The 22,451-nt window shown below is 31.7% G+C and overlaps 1 long non-coding RNA gene across 2 annotated transcripts in view; it reads right to left on the bottom strand.

Moving 5' to 3' along the window:
- Nucleotides 1-1,872: 1,872 nt before the first annotated feature.
- The window catches only part of LOC123648203, a 34,344-nt gene continuing 13,765 nt past the window's right edge, over nucleotides 1,873-22,451 (bottom strand). The window contains exon 3 of one of the 2 annotated variants that reach the window (XR_006738520.1): nucleotides 1,873-2,254. This is a non-coding gene — a long non-coding RNA (uncharacterized LOC123648203). Of the gene's footprint in view, nucleotides 2,255-15,641; nucleotides 15,712-22,451 lie in introns of those variants that run through there. The other variant, XR_006738521.1, reaches the window with a different exon arrangement.

Below are 22,451 nucleotides of genomic sequence, written 5' to 3'. Positions count from 1 at the left end.
TGTATTACTAGTGTTGTAGCAATGACAGCTTGTCATATGCTTTGCAAAGGAAGTCATTAGCTAAACGGAAATTTAGGTCAGCCAACATTTCTGAATGATATTTAGGAGATCACTGAAATTATTGAAAATGTGCTTCATATTTCATCATGCAAATGTCAAACTCAATTTCTCATTCATTTATTTACAGTCATGTTCCCAATATTACCTGACTATGCAACCACTGAATATCTGTCATTTAGTAAAGCTTTACTCCCCCACATTTCTGATTCTCAAGAATTGAGGTAAATCGCTGTATCTCGTGTCTTTGAGTAAACTCTCTCTCACACAAGTAAATATTTATGCATATTATGTATGTATAAACACATGTGACAGGGATTAAACATATGAATGTATAAGTACTTATAACTTTTTCCTCTCATGCTTTTTAAAGAAAATATATGATCTGCAATGTATAATGTGTGAAGATATAAATGCACAAGTACCAGGGGTCCTGAATGCCTTACAGATTCAACAAGGTGACCAAACAGCACAGGGTCTTAAGCAATAAGAAAGAGAAGTGAACTACCATAGACTGGGAAACAAGTTAGGGGAAAATATGAATGGACAAAAATGTAATTAGGGAAACTTTTAAGAAGTTTTGATGAGAGTTGTGAGCTATACTTTCTTCTATATCATATTCTTCAAGAAAACCTGGATTTAAAAGTTACTGTAATCTTCAGGGTTTTCAGACTCAGAGTAATTTGCCTTTGCATGTGTCACCATGCTGAAATTGGACTTGGCTCAAGAAAAAGATCACCTAGTGTTGGAATAGGAGATTAGGAGACAGGGCTGAGACCTGATTCAGGGGCTTAAAGATTGGGTGGGTGCAGGTGTTAAAATAACTCTTAGGCAGAAGCTAATAATAGACTTCCCTCAGCAATAAGTTTTATGAAGGAAGATTGTTCTGTTTCATGTGCTCGTACTGTTTCCTACTCTTCTCCCAGCACCCAGAACAATGGTGGGCAAATAGTGGCTCATAAGTAATTGCTGAATGAATTCAGTCTAATTTCTGATACCTTCTACTACTGTCCTTTATTATCTAATGTTTTATTCTTTGTATTGTCTTTTAAATAGCTAGAACAGTCCCAGCACATAGTGCTTCTTCACCAAAATTTATGGAACATAAGCATGTTTGAAATTTCAGAATATTTAATCTGAGTTCAATAAAATCAACTAAAAGTAAATTTAATTAGGCTTTGTCTATCTTACTAAAGTTTAGGAAATTTATAAAACATACAAGTTTATCTTCAATTAATCAGAAAATTCAAACCATTCCTTTCTCTTAGAATTCCAACATATTTGAGTTGAATAATTATATGTTTGTTTGTAATTAGTATTTATAAGAAAGCACTCCCTTCCCCAAGAGCTATATTATTTCATTTATATTTCTTATACTATATACATTGACTTCTTTGTAGCAATATACGAACACAAAGCATAGTGAATAAATTCTATTTAAATCAGCATATTTTCCTAAGAAGTCAGCTTTCTCTTTATGGGTTCTTCTTTTTTCCATGTAAACTCTTTTTTTTTTTTTTTTTCAGATCAAGGAAGTACAAATGGAAGCTCCTAAAACTTATTAAGATTCCTGAATTCAAGCTTAGATTCATAATTCAAACCATAAAGATAGTCTGTACACTTTTATTGGTGTGTGAACATCATAACACAAGATTAAACTTTTGTAGTTGATTTCTCATTGTAGTAAACTTTCTCATCTGTACATTTGACAGTTTCTGACTCTGATTTCATTCTCTATTAAATTCATTAATGAAAATAGCATAAAGAGAACAGTCTCTGAGACTGTCTTTACATTTATTGACATAAATTGTTCAGCAGATTTTACTCAGTAACAATTTCCAATTTCCTGGTTTTCTTCATCCATTCACAGTCTATGATGTTACAGACAATTGACATCATGTTACTTGGCACATAAAGCTAAGATCAAAGATGCACTGTTAAGAAATATATTAAACCAGGTGGCTTTTTAATTCATCATCCTTAAAGATTCAGACCAATATTGCTATTTTGTTAAAATCCTTAAAATCATCTGAAAAAAGTAATAATGGCTCTTCTGTACTTTAATTGGTACAAGCCTAGAGTAGAGTTCATCTTACTTCATCTCCCTCTCACTTGTATTACAATTTGTGACATCTCTTTGGCTGCCTCCCAGATAGAGATTGCATCTCTTCATCCTTGCTCAGGGTCTAGCAGGTACCTAGGACACATAATAGGTGCTTAGCACTATGTTCTAAATTGAATCACATTAAGTTCAAATATATTCTAAAATCAATGAAATTTAAACATTATCTTTAATAGGAAGAGGTAGCTCAGGTCTAATCTGACTTATCTGCATATATATTATCACAAGAAATTCTTAAAATTAATATTATGAGAATTTTGATTATTTCTTTTTAATTTAACAAAAAATATACTCATTGTAGGTAATAATTATAAATGAAAATGAGCAAAAAGAAAAATAATAAAACCATCTAAATTCCTGCTACCCAATGGTAACTACTATTAACAGTCAGTATTTATCTTTCCAGATATTGTTCCCAAGGTGCATTACATGTTACTTCTCAATGGAAAACTGTTATGATAGCTAAAGGCAAACTGTGGTCAATTAGTCTGGAACTATTACCTAGATGACACTATGAAAGGAGAATTTTAAAAATGTAATCTTTATTTTATCTTGTCTCCTATCAAAATTTTCCATTGATCATATACATGCAGTAAGAACAGCCAGCTCAAGATTCTAATTTACTTTTATATTATTATTACTGTTGTTCTAAAGAGTCCAATTAGAGATATCAAATAATTTAGCTAAATGTTTTTAAATTTAAGTTATTTAATTAATTTAGTCATAGTACCAATGCCATCAAATGTCATAAAATTAATGAGTTGATGTCTTATGCCTCTCATTTTCATAATTAGTGTGTTATTTTGTTTAAGTTAGAACATTAAATAGAATTAAAAATAATTCAATAGAATTAAAGCTAATGAAACATTTATGTAGTGTTATCTAAGATATTTAACTGTTACATTTTTCAAGTACTATACATGATTTGCCTATAATTTTAAATCTTGTCAGGGCTCTAGGGTAAATATTATCTCATAATTAATGAGTATAAATTTTAATAAAGTCACTAATTTCTCCATTGAGCCATATAGGTAATCTATGACATAGCCCAGCACTGAGTTTTAAGGAATGTGCTCTCATAGAGTAGAGGAAAATGCATGGCATCCAACTAAAATCTGTAGTGTGGAAGCTTTAAATTGTTCCAAATCACATAACCATATTGCATCACTTTCTTCTGATAAGTAATAAATAAATAGTCTTAATCTTTCACTGCCCTTGTGCCATATACTTATGACCTATTTCTTGCCTAAGGCTTTCATTCACCAATTCTCTCACATATGTTTTCCTAACAAGTACTATTTCTCTAAACAGAAGAGTATTTGGGATGAAATGGATTTTCAGAGGTCTATCTGTCCTTATTGTCACGTAGCAATAAATCATCTTCCTAAAGAGAAAAGAAGGTAATCCAGATTTTAAAAAGCTAAGGAGGGGATGCATGTTGAGAAAATGTGCACAATAAGATCCCAACAGGATTTAGAAGGGTTTGCTTACAAAGAAAATAATTAAAACTGCAGGGGCAGATTTTGGGGAACCACAGCTAAAGTCTTTCTACTTTAAAACCCTAAAGGCTAAGAGAACAGTTAAGAAACCCAGATGAATGTCAAAGAGACTAGGTTGTCTTGAAAAACGCAATGAACTTTAGTTAAAGGACACACTAATCTAAATTGACCTCTCAGGAATGGGGTTGAGAAAATGAATATTCTATTCCCATTCTCTGTTTTCCCTCTAATTTCCTCTTGGCCAAGCCTAAGATACACCTGAGGCCTTGCAAACCCATTGATATAATCCATTCATGGTAGGGAAAAATGAAGACTTGATCTGGAGAGGAAAGAGAAAATAACCAGAACAGTTGGTGAACTGTAAGATGAAAAATGCATGAAACTAAAAAGCAAATTAAAATCAAGAGAAAAATGGTTTCTTTATTTTACCATTTAATATGAGAGAGCTCAGTACACATTTGTGAAAAAAGAAGTAGTCAGAAATTGAAAGAGATTGAAGAAAATGTGGAGAAAAGGATATTTGAGGAAACAAAGATCTAGAGTCAGCGGCTGCCATATCAATGAGAAACCTAAGTCCAAACTGATCAAGGAAAAAGGGAAAATACATACTTAGTGTCAACTCTTGACAAAACCCACAGAGATAACTTCCAATGCACTTTATATGGACTTCTCTTGGGACATTCCCAAATTTTCTCTTTTATTGTATCATTTATAAAAGCAGGTTGTCTCTCCTACCAAATTTAGATTTCTTTAGAGTGAGATCTATATATTTAATTCAGAAAATATAATGAATAACTGTTAAATACAAGGCACTGATATATGACACAAAAACAAATAGGACAAGTGTCTGATCTCTAAGAGGCAAAAATATCCTGGAGGAATACAACATAACATGTAAAGCTCTTATATAATTCACATTATTCTGAATAAGTGCTGTTTGATAAGAAAATCTTCAGGAGACTAGAAGAGAAAATAATGAATTTTGAGGAAGAAGATAAGAAGATTTCATAGAGAAAGTGCTAAGATATACCTTTAAAAACTGTTGATTTCAACTGGTAGTAAACAGAGCAGGCATATTTTCATCACAGGGAATATAGAAAAGGAGCAAAGGCAAGGAAATATGAAAATAGATAGTGTACGAATGGTGAAAAAGTCCAGTGGAATGAACACAGAGTGCATATGTAGAAAGTTTGGTATGGACCTTTCATTGTTTAACTAATATGAGTTCTTATTTACTTCCTAATTAACAGGGTTCTGATTTTTATAAGCAGGGTTTGGGAGCATTGACCCCAATTTTGAAAGAAGTGCTACTAGGAGTCAAATACTATCAAACCACATGTTTTATTACAGAGAAATCTTTCATGTAAGGAAGATCAATCAATGTAGCAGACTTCATTATTTCCTTATTTTAAGAAGCTGCTACAGCCACCCCACTCTCCAGCAACTCTGCTCAGTCAGCAGCCATCAACAGTGAGGCAAGACCTTTCACCAGCAAAAAGATGATGACTTCCTCAAGGCTCAGACAGATGATTGTTAGGATTATTTAGCAACAAAGTATTTTAAATTAAGGTATGTATATCATTTCTTTAGACTTAATGCTGTTGCATACTTAATAAAGTATAATGTAAACATAACTTTTATATCCACTGGGAAAACATAAAATTCATGTGACTCACCTTATTATGATATTTGCTTTATTGTGGGTGGTCTGGAACTGAACCCACAATATCTTCAATGTGTGCCTGTACTTATTGGCATCAGAAGCCTCTGCCTCAAGTAAGTTGATCTGGGCTGTGACTATCTGTATTCAACTCTCTCTTCAAATTTTGTGGTGGGGATTTGCCTGTGACCTCAATTCTCTGATGAATCTAAGAAAAGTGTTGGCTTTCAGTTTGTTCAGCTTTTTCTTTTTTTTTTCTTATGAGGATAGGAGTGACTTCAAAAGATTTCCAAGCTTTTTATGTATTTTAGGTAAAGTCTGAAGTATTTCAAAAAACCTGAAGTCTTTTAAAAAATATTTTGGAAATGTTCAAAAATTAAATGTATGCCAACATTTAAAGCCAATAGTACAAATGTATGCAGGAAAAAACAGAGTATCCTATGTTTGATTCATATTTTTTCCAATAAACATACTAGAAATAATTTTGTAATATTTCAAAATTCATAACATTTCTTCTACTTTCTTAATCTTCAAATGTATTCATATATCAGTGAAACATAAACATTTTTGTAATAATAGGTTAAGCCTGTTAAGATACGTTTTTATTATTTTTAGAACAGCTAATAACTTTTATAATAAAGTCATCTGGTCTTTTCTGTAGCCAAAGACATTTTACAGTGAAAGAATTTTTTGGTTTCTGTATAAAAAAGACCAAGTCCTTGACATGAAGTATTTTCATTTTTTTCTTCATGCCACTTACTCTGTCTGGAAGTCTTTTTATATAGTCCTGGCTGACAAACTTCTTTTCCTTTCACTACAGTTGTTTGCATTTCTGACTCATCTATAACCTTATAAGCAGTTTGAGTTACAGAAAAAAAGCTTTTTATCATCAGTTCCTCCTTCACCCACCAAGCATGAGTTTTTAGCCATAAACATAGCATTGTGGAAATCTTAGAGAGTTCAAAAACCATGACCTCTTCATTTTCTAGGAAGAAAAGTAAACAAGTTAAAACATAATCAAATTGATCAAGTATATGAAATAAGAAAAATGGCAAGCACAGTGGTGAAGGAATAAATGTGCTTTCAGCTCACCCCATACAGATACCATCACATTCTATATACTAGTTATATTAATATTTTTATTGCTATTTACAAATTCTTGTGTAATTATCTTAATTTGTTCCAGGCTTAGAAAAGGAAAAAGAAGTATTTTTTGTTGGCTTCTAAAATCTCATAAATAAGTAATATCTGGGATAACAGGAGTCAGCTTGTATTTTCTTAAAGAAATGTATATTCAGTATTAATCTCTCTTGGGGAGGAATAACAGTAAAGAAAGAATTCTTTTGATTATTTAATTTAATGATAACTTTGTATAGGCCACTGTCTTAGCCCACTTGGGCTTCCATGACAAAATACCACAAACTGGCTAGCTTATAAGCAACAAAAATTTGTTTGTCACAGTTCTGGATGCTGTAGACTCCAAGATCAAGGAGCCAACAGATTAAGTGTCTGGTGAAAGCCCACTTCTTGGTTCACAGATGGCCGTCTTCTCATTGTGTCCTCACATGGCAGAATGGGCAAGACAACTTTCTGAGGTTTCTTTAATAATGGCACTGATACGATTCATGAGGACTCAACCCTCATGACCTAATCACCTCCCAACCACCTCATCTTCTAATACCATCACATTGATGATTAGGTTTCAACTATTAATATGAATTTGGTGTGGACAAAAACATTCAGAATATAACAGTGATCAAGTTCTGATCATAAGAACATTTGGTATTTAGGTTTATTGACATTGTTAACTTTATATCTCCAAACAGTTCAAGCTATACTATTGATGCTTCCTCTTTGGAGTAGACCATAGGAGCCAATAAGAAAGAAGTTGCTGCCTCTGATGTAACAGAACTGGTGGAAAACAAGAATGGGGAAGGATTTCTTCCCAATTATTTGTGAAGCCTGTTACCATTACTCTTTTCAAGACTTCATCTAAAAGTTGTCTCATAAGAGAGGATGGCCCTCATTTGATTTTATAATGTAGACTTCCAGTTTCTCTAAGTAACCATTGAGTTTTTAATGATGCTTCATAAATCCAGACTAATTTTGAGCCCTAATAAATTTCTTCATAAGAAAAAAGTCACTGAATTTGTGTTGGTTTCTTAATGGAAAATATCATGCACTCAGTAAAAGATATTAATTCTCCAAAAATAGTCTCCTTCCTTCTCCTGTACAATATATTCAGTTTCAGAAACAGTACTTGGTGCTAGATATGCAAATAACCAAGACAGACTAAGGCCCTGATTACAAGAAGTTTACATTCTAAACAAGTGACTGAAACCTAACAACAAGAAAAAGATGTTCTGGGTAAGAGACAAGAATATAGGAGGGAAAAGTAGTCTAGACATTTTTTCTTTCTTTAAAAAAACTTTCTCTGTTCAATAAACACATACGTAACAAGGTTTAAAGTGTCAAGAGTTCAGAGTTAGGAGTTTTGAATATCAACCCATATAGGAGGGTGAGAAATGAGATGTACTTTCCCCTCTATACCCTTAGTTTCATATATTCAGAGCATAGGAAGAAGCAGAAATCAGGTACAATCAAAGAATTTTTCAAATAGTCAACTCTGGAATTTTTTTTTAACTTTGTGATTAACTATTGGGCAGAGGTAATTAGAAAGTTACAATGTGGAAACAGACTGTTACTTGACTGAAAAGGCACAAGAAATTCACAATGATGCCAGGCATCAAAAAACCAGACTATTTCCATTTAAGTAAAATTTTCAATGTTAGAAAAAAAAATGAAGATTCTTTAAAATGAATGTTTAATGTATCCAGATGACACTTATAAGATATTATAATAATGGAATTTTATTTTTTGCTACTTTAATTATTAAGTATACATAAAAGATGTATATATTTGTAGGGTACATGTGATACTTTGATACAGGCATACAATATGAATTAATCAAATCAGGGTAATTGGAGTGTCCATCACTTCAGGCATTTATCATTTCTTTGTGTTAGAAACATTCCAATTCCACTCTTTTAGTTATTGTAAAGTATACTCTAACTTATTGTTGATTGTAGTCACTTTGTTGTGCTATCAAATATTGTTCATTCTATCTAACTCTATAACTATCTATAGTTTTTCACCCATTAACCATCCACCCTTTATTCTTCTTTCCCCACTAGCCTTCCCAGCCTCTGGTAACCGTCATTCCCCTCTCTGTTTCCATGAGATCAATTATTTTTAATACTTAACCCCTACATATAAGTGAGACTGTATGAGATTTGTCTTTCTGTGCTTGGCTTATTTAATTTGACGTTATGTTCTCCAGTTCCATCCATGTTGTTTCAAATGACAGGATTTCATTCTTTTTGTGGTTATATAATATTCCATTGTGTATATGTACCACAATTTATTTATCCATTCATTCACTGATGGACATAGGTTGATTCCAAATCTTGGCTATTGTGAATAATGCTGCAGTAAACATGATAGTGCTGATATCTTTTTGATATACTGAATTCCCTTCTTTTGGATATATACCTAACTGTGGGATTGCTGGGTCATATGGTAGGTCTATTTTTAGTTTTTTGAGGTACCTCCGTACTGTTCTCCATACTGGTTACACTAATTTACATTTCCACTAATAATGTACAAGTGCTCCCCTTTTCCCACATCCTCTCCAGCATTCTTTATTGCCTGTCTTTTTGAAGCCATTTAACTGGGGTGAGATGATATCCCCATTGTAGTTTTAATTTGAATTGCTCTGATGACTAATGCAGCTAAGCATTTTTCATATACCTTCACAAGGGCATTATGCCATATGATGTAGGAGACAGCAGGGTTCTAAGCATTTATGGTGGCACAAGTAGCTTCTGATCTAGGAAATTACACAACTCTGACACAAAGAAAAATATGTTAGGGAAATAATCTGATATGGAAGAGAGTTTTTACATCTTGTTCCCAAAAAGGAATTGGAACCATCTTACTTGCTTAAATATCTTGGGTTGAAAATCTGCTAGAGAGATGTTAAAATATTTTGGGCCTCTAAGCCCTTTGAACTAAATTAAAATAAAAACAAAGTTTATCAAAATTTATAAAATGATGCAAAAGCAATGTCTAAAGGGAAATTTATAGCACTGAATGCATTTATTAGAAAGGAAAAAAGATCTAAAATCATTAATCTAAGCTTCCACCTTAAGAAACTAGAAAAAGAAGAGCAAAGTCAAAGTAGACAAAAAGAAATTATTAAATCAGAAATCAATGAAATTGAAAAGAGAACATAAAAATGATTTTGATAAAAAAATTTACCCTGAGCAACCAAAACAATAAAAAAGTCACCAAAACAAAAAATTGAAACAGTATAAAAACTTTAAATGTAATTCATAATGTTATATTAATAAAAAAGATAAGATCATATGATAATGTCCATAGATGCAGAAAAAGAATTTTTAAAATTTCAGCATTCATATTTACATAGCTTTTTAAGAAAATTAAGAATAGGTTTGAAATTAAATGCTTTCTCCTTGAGACTATGGATGAAAAAAGATTACTGTTATTGCTACTTCTACTTAACATTTTACCAGAGCTAGTAGAATAAAGCAAGAAAAAATGATCAAAATTGAAAAGGAATTAGTAAGTGTGTCTTTATTTGCAGAAGACTTGAGTGTGAATTTTACAGAAAGAATTCAGTAAATTTCAGATAGACTTTAGATATAAATGTGAATGATAAAATATTAGACTTATACAAGAAAAATACTGAGTATCTTCAAAATGTTGAGATAAGCAAAGCTCTTTTAAATGAGACACAATAAACACTAAACATAAAAGAAAACATGCAATTGGGCTTCAGTAAAATTGACCACTTCTGCTCATCAAAAGGCTACAAAAAAGAGAATGAAAATGCAGCCACACACTGGGAAAAGATATTCATAATACAAGTACCCAATGTAGGACTCATATCCAGAATACATTTTTTAAAAAATCTTATACATAGACATCAAAAAGGAAAACAATAAAAAATAAAAATAGTCACTAGAGAATGGACAATCCAAAAGAAAAATATGACTTAAAGATGTCCTTCATAAAAGAATATCCAAATGGCTGACAAACAAATAAAAAGGTGTTTAGCCTATTATCTGACAAGGAATTACAAAGTAAAACCACAATTAAATTCAATAACCTATGTACCAGAATTAGTTAATGACTAATGTAAAAAATAACAGTACCAGGGGTTAAGAATATCTGCAACAATAAAAACCTCATACACTGCTGGAGGAAATAAAAAGAAGTACGAACTTCTCAAAATCTACTTGGCATTATCTACTAAAGTGAGCATAATACTTTTATATATACCCAATACTCATAGGTATTATCCTAGAATTTATCCAATTCCTTCAGATATATACTGGTATGTATAAACCTAATACTTCTAAGTATATATTCATAGGTATATAACATTCAAAATGTGCACATATATGTACTAAACGGCATGTACAAAGTTACCAAGAAAGCACCATTTTGTAGCAGCCACAAAACTAAAAATAAACAAGTGGTCATCAACAATAGAATTAATACATTGTGTGTGTGTTCATATATAGAACTCTATTTACAAATTCAATGGAATAAAATACTGCTACATGCAAAATAAATTAAGCTCACAAACACAAAGTTGACCAAGATAAATAAGACTATATAATTCTACTTATATAAAGTTGAAAAAGATAAATCTTGTTGAGATGATAGAAATCAGAATAGAGTTTTATCTTTGAGAAGAGAGAGGGAGTACTTGCAAGAGGATAGGCAGTGTTTGAGATGCTGGTAATACTCTCTTTCTTGATCTGGGTGGTCCTTATACAGTTATATTCAGTTTGTGAAAAGTAAGCTGGCCACATATGTTTTGTATACTTTTCTGTATTCATGTTATACTTTAAAATTTTCCTGAAATTAGACAAAGTAAACATTATAAAGTTTGGGAATCAAAGGAAATATTGAAGCAATACGCTTTAGGGAAATTAAAAGAGGAATAAGCCATGGAAACATCATATTTTATCATACACACAAAAATGGAAAACATATTCAACTGAACTCTCTTAAAAAAGCACTTCAACGTTTGTACTATAATGAGAAAGAAAATGATTTTCTTTTTAAAAATGTCAAAGGATCAGAAACAAAAGTAGATTTAAATATATGTTATATGGTAGAATTATAGTATTCTTAAGGATTAGAATGAGATTTTAATAATTTTTCTATTAAAATTATGACATAAATTTTAGTGTTACTCTTAGAAAATTATATCCCAAGAAAATTAATTTTCATTTCTCTGTAAATGTGCCATATTTAAATCCCTAATTTGAAAGTTTATTGTTCATTTTATACACTAATTCAGAAAAAAGAAAAAGCCCCACTGAATTTAGAAATAAGGCCTTGTGTAGGGCCAGCCACTCCAGCTCCAACTCTTTACCTGCTTGCCTTGGCTCTCAGAACTCCAGCCAAAGTGACTTTTCAGTTTCTTTGTCATTCTCTGAAGCCTATGAGGGAACTCTCCAAAAGTGGAGCACTCCTATTGTTTTGATACCACAGTTGCTGCTCCAGAGGCCAACTGTGGTTGAGTGCCTGAATTATTGGTCCCAATTTTTCACACCTTTCTGCATCCATGACTCTTGGTAGTGCCTTTCCATGCTGACTCTGGGCCCGGCCACATAACTTGTTTGGCCAATGGGAAAGTAGCAAATTTGCAACAAGAGGAAGCTTGGGAGAGCAATTGTGCTTTCTCACTTCCTCTCTTGCTCTTTTGCCAAGCCTGCTGGAAGATAAGGGAACTGGTATAGAGCTGAATCAGCCCAGTTGTAACCCCAGCTGAAGCTACTCTATACTAGCCAACAGACATGGTTTTAAAAGAGCCTCTAGCAGATATACTGCTGGTCACAGGCCCTATACATGAGCGTAGTTGGGCCAGAAGCACCAAGTCAACCTGCATACTTGTGAGCTACACTTACTGTTCTAAGAATCAAAGGCACTGAATATTGGATGTAGTACATTATACAGTGTTGTTTTAGCAATAGACAACTGATACACTGCCATTCACTTCAAAGACTATCTTGGCCACACATAGCCAGGATCAGAGAAAGGCCTCAGAAAAATGAGTGATAGCAGTCTTCTGACTCTATGCTTATGTAACTCTGACTTTGCAAACAGATACCAGCTATAATCCACAACACTAGCATAACATCAAATTGTAACTTGAAATGATCACTTATTGTCTCTTTCTCGTTAGATATAGGGTTCAAAATGTTATTCTTATGGGCTCTAGACATACACACACAAAACTAGTAGCTACTGTACCTTGTCTCTTCCACAATGTCTATCCAGGCAATTTCTTCTGCCCAGGATCACTTCACATATGGTTTCCTGCGCTATTACTACACCCTTTCCCCCTTTGACTTGTTAACATCTACCTTTTCTTTAGACCTCAGCTCACTCATTGCTTCATGGATGACTGCCCTGATTTCCCTAAGTCAAGGAATCCTCATTTCACCATGTACTTCTCCTTAGTAACACTCATCACATGGCACAGTTTTACATTCATTAAAAAAATTCTTAGATTTTATCTGTTCTTACATAGATTTTAAATTTTGTGAGAGCAGAAACCCTACATATTTTTGTTTATCATGTTGTTCTACCACCTAACACAATGCCTCATGCATAAAAGACAGTCAATAATTATTTGGTCATTGATTGAATAAATTTAATTTAAAATAATCACAAAAACAATGAAAAATTAAAATTAAAATCAAATGATGTATTTGTGCATTATGTTGCATAAGATAATTTTATTTGTTATTGTCTGCCACTCTTTTACAATAAGGAAATTGAATATAATTATACTGTTGCAAAGTAAGCAAATGATAAAATGATAAAAATAACAGTAAAAACATCTGGAAAAGTTGGGGAAAAACCTACAAAGACATGAAATTTTGAGAACATGATCTACATTTAAAGATTATTTATAATTATTGAAATCTAATATAGCATACCTCAATAATTATCAAAAAGATTGTAAGAAAATCCTATACCAAATTATTGACTCAGTAAGTAGTAAATTAATAATGTAATAATGCAACATTCATATTATATTTTAATATCATAATCATTTACATTATTTGGTTGATATGAAAACAAAGTTTTCAAAGTAGATTTTCCCCATTTAGTGTCAGTATGTATTTCCTTTTATTTGTAATTTAATTATATTTTTAATAGAGAATTGAAATGAAGAGTTGGAATACTTATATGTATTATGTAAATAAGCAAATCAACCTCAACATGGCTCAAAAAATTTTTAGATATATATAGAAATGAAAGTATATTGATTTCAACATAACTGTTTATACTTTGATACTATAATATATTAGAATATACAATATACAATTATATAAGATTATGTGGTAGTGTTTTTCTACATCTACTTGGAATAAAACTCATTATTAGATGGCATTATAATATCTACTCTTATATAAAAATATAGACGTTTCTGAGCCAATCATATCAGTTGTAAAAAGCATATACTTAATTATTACCATTTAATTAGCACCTTTCCTATGTCTCTATTCTGTTCAGTCGCTAGACACTTGTGGGCTCTGGAAAATAGAAGTTTTTAGCTCATTTTATAAATTATAATATGAGGCTCTGAAAACTTGAGTAAACCATCCATATTAAAAGATATTATAAGGATTTTAATCTGGACCTTTTTTATTTTAAAACTTATTCTCCTTTTATTACACATCATCCTATCTTCCCAAAAGACAGCAACTGAGTGAAAACATGTATACATATTATCATAAGATGGTTCTGGAAAACAGATCTCTTATAAATTGGTTATTACTTAAACTGCTCAACTATAAAAGGAAAACAACTCTTAATAAAGATTATACTATTAATTATAATTAATTCTAGAGTGTATATTTTCTTCACATTTTTTCTTCATTTTTCTATACAATATATATCAGGTAGAATTATACCTGTAATAATGGAAAAATGGTGATTCATAATGGGTAGGTGGTTTAACTCCACATCATGCCAATTATCATTTGCTAAATTAGTACATAGCACAACTAAGATTTGGATTCCCATCAGTTCTTCCCTTATTGTTTCCTCCAAATAGGACCTGAAAGCAAATAATTCTTCATAGACCTGTTGCATTTCTGCACATATAGAAAGTAGAGGCACTGTCTGTTCTAAGCTATCTTTTCAAAGATGTTTGTACAGGAAATAGACTTGGAAGATAGATCCAATGTATCCCTCTGGAGCAAAAGTCAGGCATGCTTAGTGCTCATTATAAAATTTGAATTCTCCAAGCTCAAGTTTCCTCTCTTGTAATGCAACCCACTCAAATTCTAAGAACTTGATCTGATTATTTTTCCCTTGCTCTTTCCATCTTTTCAGTGAGAAATGCATATATAATGAAATTTGTATTGAATCCAAAGTTCAGTTGTACTATAATATCTTTGATTTTTCAAAAACAACTACTATCATGCTCTTATAGTTTTACTATTCTAAAAAAAATGAAGATCAAAAAGAATGTCCCTTAATTATTCTGTTTCAAAAAAATTATGTATTTTCTTACACAAGAAACCCATAAGTAACATATTTAAGTCACATTCTTGTATGTTGTTTTTGATTTATAATATTTTAATTTTTTAAATTTCCATAACCAGTGTGTTTTCTCCAATGTTAATTTTATTTGAAAGTGCATATTTTGGCAAAAATTCTGTTTTTTCTGGAATCTAATATATATCATTACTGATATAAAATAATTCTAAATATTAGATTTTCTTTGTGTATGTTTAGTTTGAGGAGATCAAGCATTTCTCCACATTTATATTATAATGCCTCATTAGGTTCTAAGGTAAATATTTAAATAATAGTATCTCTTACAAAGTTAACAGGTACTAGGAGACCTGAAAATCTCATCTTTAGTGGATAAAGTTTAGGTACCAAAATAGGAATACTTTTATACTATTATTACAAGTATATTATTCAGTAATGGAATCTTTTATTTGGAAACACTTTGGTGGGAAAATGCCTTGTTATATTTTGTTTTATCAATTAATTCTAGTGGGAAATATTTATAATTAAATGATTCCTTCTTTCATAAACTAAATACTTTTATTGATCAACAATGTCCATAAAGATTGAATACTTGCCCTAGGCATTTTTTTTTTGTCATCATTGTTGTTGATTTACTTTTTTGAACAGGAGTCTTCTTTGAAGTTTTCAGCTCTTATCAATATCTCAAGTAAACATCTTTTCCTTTTGAACCTACTCAAATATAAGCAATCTTCATCTTCAAAGTAATAGTCATTTGCCTAATAGAATATAATATATGTGAGAGATTTTAGAAGTTAAAATAATAAATATAAATTAAAAACATAATCAGATACATGAAACATCAAGGACAAAAATCACAGGACTAGAATGCATGAGCAATGAGAAAATCAGTCTGGTCTAAGCAGGAGTTGTGTGCTGTGGGGCAATTGTACATTAGGCTGTAAAGATAATGTGTGGAAATAAAATCATATTTGAACCTTATGTTTGAGGCAATGAAATCTTTGAACACTGGGCACTCTGAGCAGGAAAGAGAGAGGATGACAGCCTTACTGTCATAACAAGATGAGTTAGAGAAAGAAGAGATAATTCAGAGTCCTTGAGGGTAGATGCTGTTTCTCACTTATCTTTTTATCTCTACAGCACAGTACAGTGCCAAGAATGCAATATGTTTTGAGAAATAGTGAATGAAGTGGAAGAAAGAAATGGGAGCCAGTGTAATAATCTAGATATTAGTTGAAAGAGGGCCAATCCAAAACAAGAGTAGTATTAAAAATCTTGGGGGAAAACATAAGAAAATATAGTCAATTTTTAAAAATAAAGAATCAAAAATAACACTGAGATTTTAACCTGATAAAGCACTGAAAGAAACAGGGATGTGAAAAAAAAATAGCTAGTTAGGGGGAAAGCAATTTTAGAAGTTTTGAGGTTGATAATTGAAATAAATCTAAGAAGAGCCATAAACAGCTGGAAATACTGGACACAATCCCTAATGAGAGGTCAGTGCTGAAAATATGCACATGGCAGTTTTCTTCATAGAAGCCACAGCTAAAATCTCTGAGAATATGACATGGTTCTTCATAGCTTCTTGGTTCTCCATAGCTTCACTGCACAATATGGCTACCATTAGCCATTAGCCAAGTGGCTATTGAACACGTGAAGTGCAGGGCAACTTGAGATGGGCTATAAGTATAAATTACACATTGATTTCAGCATTAGTATAAAAATAAAAAATATAGACAGATCTCATTAATAATGTTTACATTGGTTACATGTTAAAATGACATTTTGGTTATATTTGGGTAAATGAGATACATTATTAAAATCAACATAGTCTTATTTTTTCTTTATTAATATGGCTACTAGACTATTTAAAATTGCATGTTTGGCACACATTCTATTTCTTCTGGACAGTACTGCTCTAGAAGGCCAAGGATTTGATCCTCACAGTGGGAAATTAGGTAAAAGGCTTTGTCTGGATTCGATAGCCCACAAACCAAAAACATTGTCTTTTTCACCCCTGTAATCTCTGTCTCTGACATAATATCTGACAGATGATTAATGAATAGATATTGATTAGATTTTTGAATTATCAAAAAAATTACGTATAATCAATAACAGCATTCTTGAAGTGTGTTGAACCTATCAGCATCCTCAGCATCTTCTGAGCACACGTTACAGATGGAAATTTTCAAGCCTCAACACACACCTACTGAATTGGAAACTGAGTTTGCAGAGCAGCAATCTGTTTTGACAAGCTCTCAGGTGATTCTCATGATTTCTCTAGTCTAAGAACCACTGGCATAGAGAAAGGTACGAAAATTGAAAATATTAGGATAATTTGCTGGATATTCTTAATAATAAGTTAGAAATACTCATTTTATTGTGAAATACTCATTGAGATAAATCAATATTATGGTAGGTGACATTTGAGCAACGGAAGGAAAGAGTGGAATTTCGTGTAACATACCTGAGAATTTAAAGTTCAATTATCTGCCTATTGAGATCTTAAAAATAGATACGAGTTTCACAAGGTAAAGTAGATCTGTATGAAAGTTTAAAGCAGAAATGAAATGAAAATTTAATAAGACTTTCACTTTTATTATAATGTATAAAATTGTGAAGTCTATTGTTAGCATCCTGATAAATTAAGGGGCACTCTTATATTATCTGCACATTCCTCACTTTTTAATCAGCAAATATAAGTCTATCCAGGCACATCGAGACTTCAGCTGACTCAGTGACTATCTTAATCATAATCACATTAAATGATTACTATTCCATAGAAAGACTCAACCTATAGAAATATAGTTTATTGGTATATTGATAGATATGCCCAAACACAAATTCATATTTATCTATGATCTTCACTTTCTAAAAATATGCCTTTGCTCTTTTTACTATTGTGGATTTTCTCTTTCTACCTATGCCTAGTATACACTATTGTATTTATCTGAAAAAGAACTTCATTTCGTCACTATCTCTAAAGAAAGGACATGCTTATTCCTACCTCTTCATCCTTGGCCTTGCATAAAATACAAAATAAAACTAGTTAGAAATATAATTAACTTGTTGTTCTACCTAAGAGTGAATCCCACATCACAATTTGTGTTCTGACTGCCATTAGTTATCTCTCTAGCCCATGTTTCTTAAAATCTAGAATAACTTTGGCTATTGCATAGAAGAAATGAAAATCAAAATGATCCAAATGCAGATTTTTGTTTGCTTTTCTTATTATGAATATTAAACTGAGTTAAGTTGCTGAATATGAGATATAAATTAAATGACAGTAAACATACTTAGGGGAAAGTCCAACAATTTATAATTAGCTTATGATATCACTGATGGTCTTAACAAGGGTGAATATAAATCAAGACAGAAAAAAAATTGTCGGGAAATAGAAGTAAAAATATGGTTCACATTTTTTGCAACATTAGGGATCAATAAATGTCTTGAAAGGATTAATTAAAAAATTAAGAATTACAGAATAAAGATAAATCATCTAATAGATTTCTCAATGGGTTTGTGCTGAGGCAAATATTGCTCTCCTCTAACATATAAGAAAAAATTTTTTTTATATAATTTAACTTTATTTTTTGCAATGCTATAGTATAAAGAATCAAACATTTACATAACATCCATGATGAAAGCCAGGAGTCTCATGAACACAACTGTTCACCCTCTATGTCTACTGCCCACATTTCCCATTGACCAGTATATTGGAAACGTTTTACTGATTTGTTTATTGTATTATTCCATATCTCCATGGAAAATAGTATGCTTATATTACGATTTTCTTTATTTTTGGCTTAGGAGTTATCTCTCTCCTATAGAAAAGATAAGAATTTAGCTCTCTTTAACCATGGCCCTTCTCTTTTACCATAGCATTTACAAACACACTTTTTATCTTTCTATCATCTCAATATAGTTATATAAACATTCCAGTTAAACCAATATTCAGTGTTTATGTTATTACAATTATTTAAATTCTTTTCATAACAGAGCCTATAATTAATAATCATTTTTCATACATAATTTTTGTTTCTTTGCTGTCAATAATTGCCTCATTTTGTCTTTGTTTTTATCACTAAGTCAATCTGTAACTCTTTTCTTGTTGTATAAATCTCCATTCAATATTCATATAGATTAAATGTTCTATTTTTTTATCTTCTTAAAGAAATATCTTCTACTACATTTTTCTTGACCCAATTTAAATGAGTTAATGTCTGAGCCTCTCTTACAGCTGTCATCCGAGTATAGCTCTCAACGATTGTTTTAGAGATTCCCATTACCTCTCTCAGGTTGAAGGCTTTATTTCTTGAATGTCAGACTACTATCTTCTCTTGGATTATTCTCTCATTTTAGTGAAGCACATTTTAATATAATTTTCTTAAAAAGGATACATGTGAGATAAAATTTTTGAGACCAAGAATGTTCAAAATTTATCTTTATTCTAGAGTCACATATATTGATAGTTCATCTGGGTATAAAATTCTAAGTGGAAAATCATTTCCCTTCAGATTTGTTGAAATAATTTTCCCATTGTCTTCAGCTTTAAATTATTGCTGTTGTGAAGTCTAGTTATCTTCTGTTTCTTGGTTCATTTGCATAAAACCCTATAATACTTTTTCTTCTTATAAGTTTTCAGGATCTTCATATTGCCCCCAATAATATAAAATGCCACAATGATGTGGTGTGATGTAAATCCACTTCTTTCATTCTCCTGAACCCTAGTGAATCCTGATAATTTGAAAATAGCTAACTCTGAAGATTTTGAAATTTTCTTAATTTTTGTTTTGTTGATTTACTCTTCTCTGTTTTTCCTATACTGTTTTTTTTTTTAATTTAGATATTTGCGCACTTGGCTGGTTCTTTCATTGTCCTAATTTCTTGCCTAATTTTTTTCTTGCTGTATCTTATCCTTTACTTTATATATCTTTAATCAACTCTTCTGTTTCAATTTTCTTCTTTTTTCTATTACATTTTGTTGCATATCAATCTTTTTGTTTACTTCATGTTCTTTATTTGATATAGCATCTTGTTCTTGTTTTATGCCTGGAATAAGTTATTTTAGGTTTTGAAGATATAATTATAGATTTTTTTAGAAATTTTATTCTCTCTGAATATTCTGTGTTTTTTAAACTATTCTTTGTTTACTACCCTGGTTTTTACTCATGTGAGGAACTTCCCTTTCACATTCCAATCACTGGGTGGATGACCTTTCATATTTATGAAATATTTAAGAGTATGCCAGTATAAGGCTGATTAAATACTCTGGGCCTTTGTGTGTGGCTTAGCAACATAGGCTTCTCTGTAGAATCATCAGACTTAAATTTATTTTGGGGACCCACATTTTGATCTTTAGATGTTTTATTTTAGTCTGATCAGATTCCCCAAAGAACATTTTTTAAATGTCCTTCCTGGAGGTATATACTTCTAAATTGCAGGGTTTGGGGAGCTGATGGAAGAGTTCTGAGAGATCTTAATAGTCAGCATATGAACTTTCACCATGTTTTTGACATGGTATCTTAATTATTAACTATGTGTGATATCCTTCAAGGCAGAGTTTTTATATTTTATCATCTCCAAAGGATAATCTTTTAATCTGTATGTAAGGGGTTACAGTATGGATATTTGGAGTTCTCCCACAAATTTTGTAGTTGTTTATTTGATTTACTCAAATTCACTTGCCAAAAGCCACATCCATAGTTTTTTCTAGACATGGTAGATTAGTCAGGGTTCTCCAGAGAAATAAAACCAACAGGGTGTGTGCATGCCTGAATGTGTCTGTGTATGTGTATATAGAGATAGAGAAAGAATTATTTTAAGGAATTGGATCACATGCTTGTAGAGGCTTGGTAAATCCAAAATCTGTAGGGTAGGCCAGCAAACTAGAGACCCAGGAAAAAGTTGCAATTCAAGTCCAACAGTCTTCTAGCAGAATTCCTTCTTACTCTGGAGAGGTCAATCTTTGTTCTAGTAAAGACTTCAGCTAATTGGGTAACACCCACTCACATTATAAAGTGAAATCTGTTTTACTCAAAGTTCACTGGTTTAAATGTTAATCTCATCCAAAAAAAAAAACCTGTCATGAAAACATGCAAAATGATATTTGACCTAATATTTGGACCCTATGGTCCAGCAAAGTTGACACATAAAATTAACCTTTATGTTTTATATGCCTGCCCATCTCTTTTGACTAATTTACAGGTACCTGACTATATAAGCCTTCTCTGGGGCCACAAACAATAAATCCAGCAGCTCTTTTGACTGGTTTAAAGGACTAACTATATCTGACCTTAATATTTTTAGAATCTTAACAAAGTTCTACACCACAGCTTTGATTTGATATTTACCCTAAGCCCATATATTATTGGCAGCATCCTGGACTTGATCTTTTTCCTGAAATTGTTGTAATGAACAAAACATTGATTTGGTAAGAAACAGCTCACATTTTCTAATGGAATTTGGGGCTCTCTATATTATTTCATAATTCTGTTTGCAAACTAACCTTTCTTTTCTGATTTTACCTTTTTTTTTTTTTTTTTGGTAATATCTTAACTAGCAACCACCAGCTCATACTTTCAACATTTTGATTTGAAATGTATTTATGCCTTGCTAAAATTCAGGGTATACTTTCTGTCTTTCATTATATCACAAAAGATAATTTTATGGAATGGTTCACCATTATATACAGGTTACCATTTTACCAGCTCCTATAACAGTTTCCTTAAAATTTTTGAAGGCTCCTATAGCTATTTTATCACTGACCACTCTTTCCCAAATGCTTTTATGGTATCACTTCACTTTTCTGTGCTAATTTTTGAGTTATTATCTATTACTGTGCATACTATAATTTTCCTATTTCTGCTATAACAAATTCTACAAAGTTAATGGCTTAAAATAACACAAAATTATTGTCTTGCAGTTGTAATGGTCAGAAGTTTATAATTCGTATCACTAAAATCAAGGTGTTGTTAGGGCTGAATTCCTTCTGGAAACTCCTGAAGAGAATCTATTTGCTGCTGTTTTCCAGCTCCTAGAGACTGCCCATACTCTGTGGCTCATGGCTGCCTTCCTACATCTTAAAATGCAGCAAGAGCAAACTGATTCCTTCTCAAGCTGCCATCTCTCTGGTTTTCTATAATCAAATATTTCTCTTTTTTAAAGCACTCTTGTGATTATGTTGAGCCCACCCAGAAAACCTAGGGCAACCTCCCTATTTTAATGTTAACTGATTAGTAATCTTAATTCCATCTGCAAGCCTTAATTCTCATTTGCTATGTAATGTAACATATTCACAGGTTCTAGAGATTTAGATGTGAATATCTTCGTTGAGCCATATGCTGCCTACCATATTGTGTAATAAGCAACTATAAAATCTTGGGTGGTTTAGAACAACACACATTTATTTCTAGTTCCCACATATGCTAACTGTCTGGGGTTCAGCTGGGTTTGTTGGTCTTAGGTCTAAGCTTCAGGTCAAGTTGAGACATGTTTT

Source organism: Lemur catta, chromosome 12 (assembly GCF_020740605.2).
Source record: "Lemur catta isolate mLemCat1 chromosome 12, mLemCat1.pri, whole genome shotgun sequence".
Classification (NCBI taxonomy): Eukaryota; Metazoa; Chordata; class Mammalia; order Primates; family Lemuridae; genus Lemur; species Lemur catta.
Note: the sequence above shows the minus strand (reverse complement) of the source record. Positions and strands in the feature narration are given on the sequence as shown.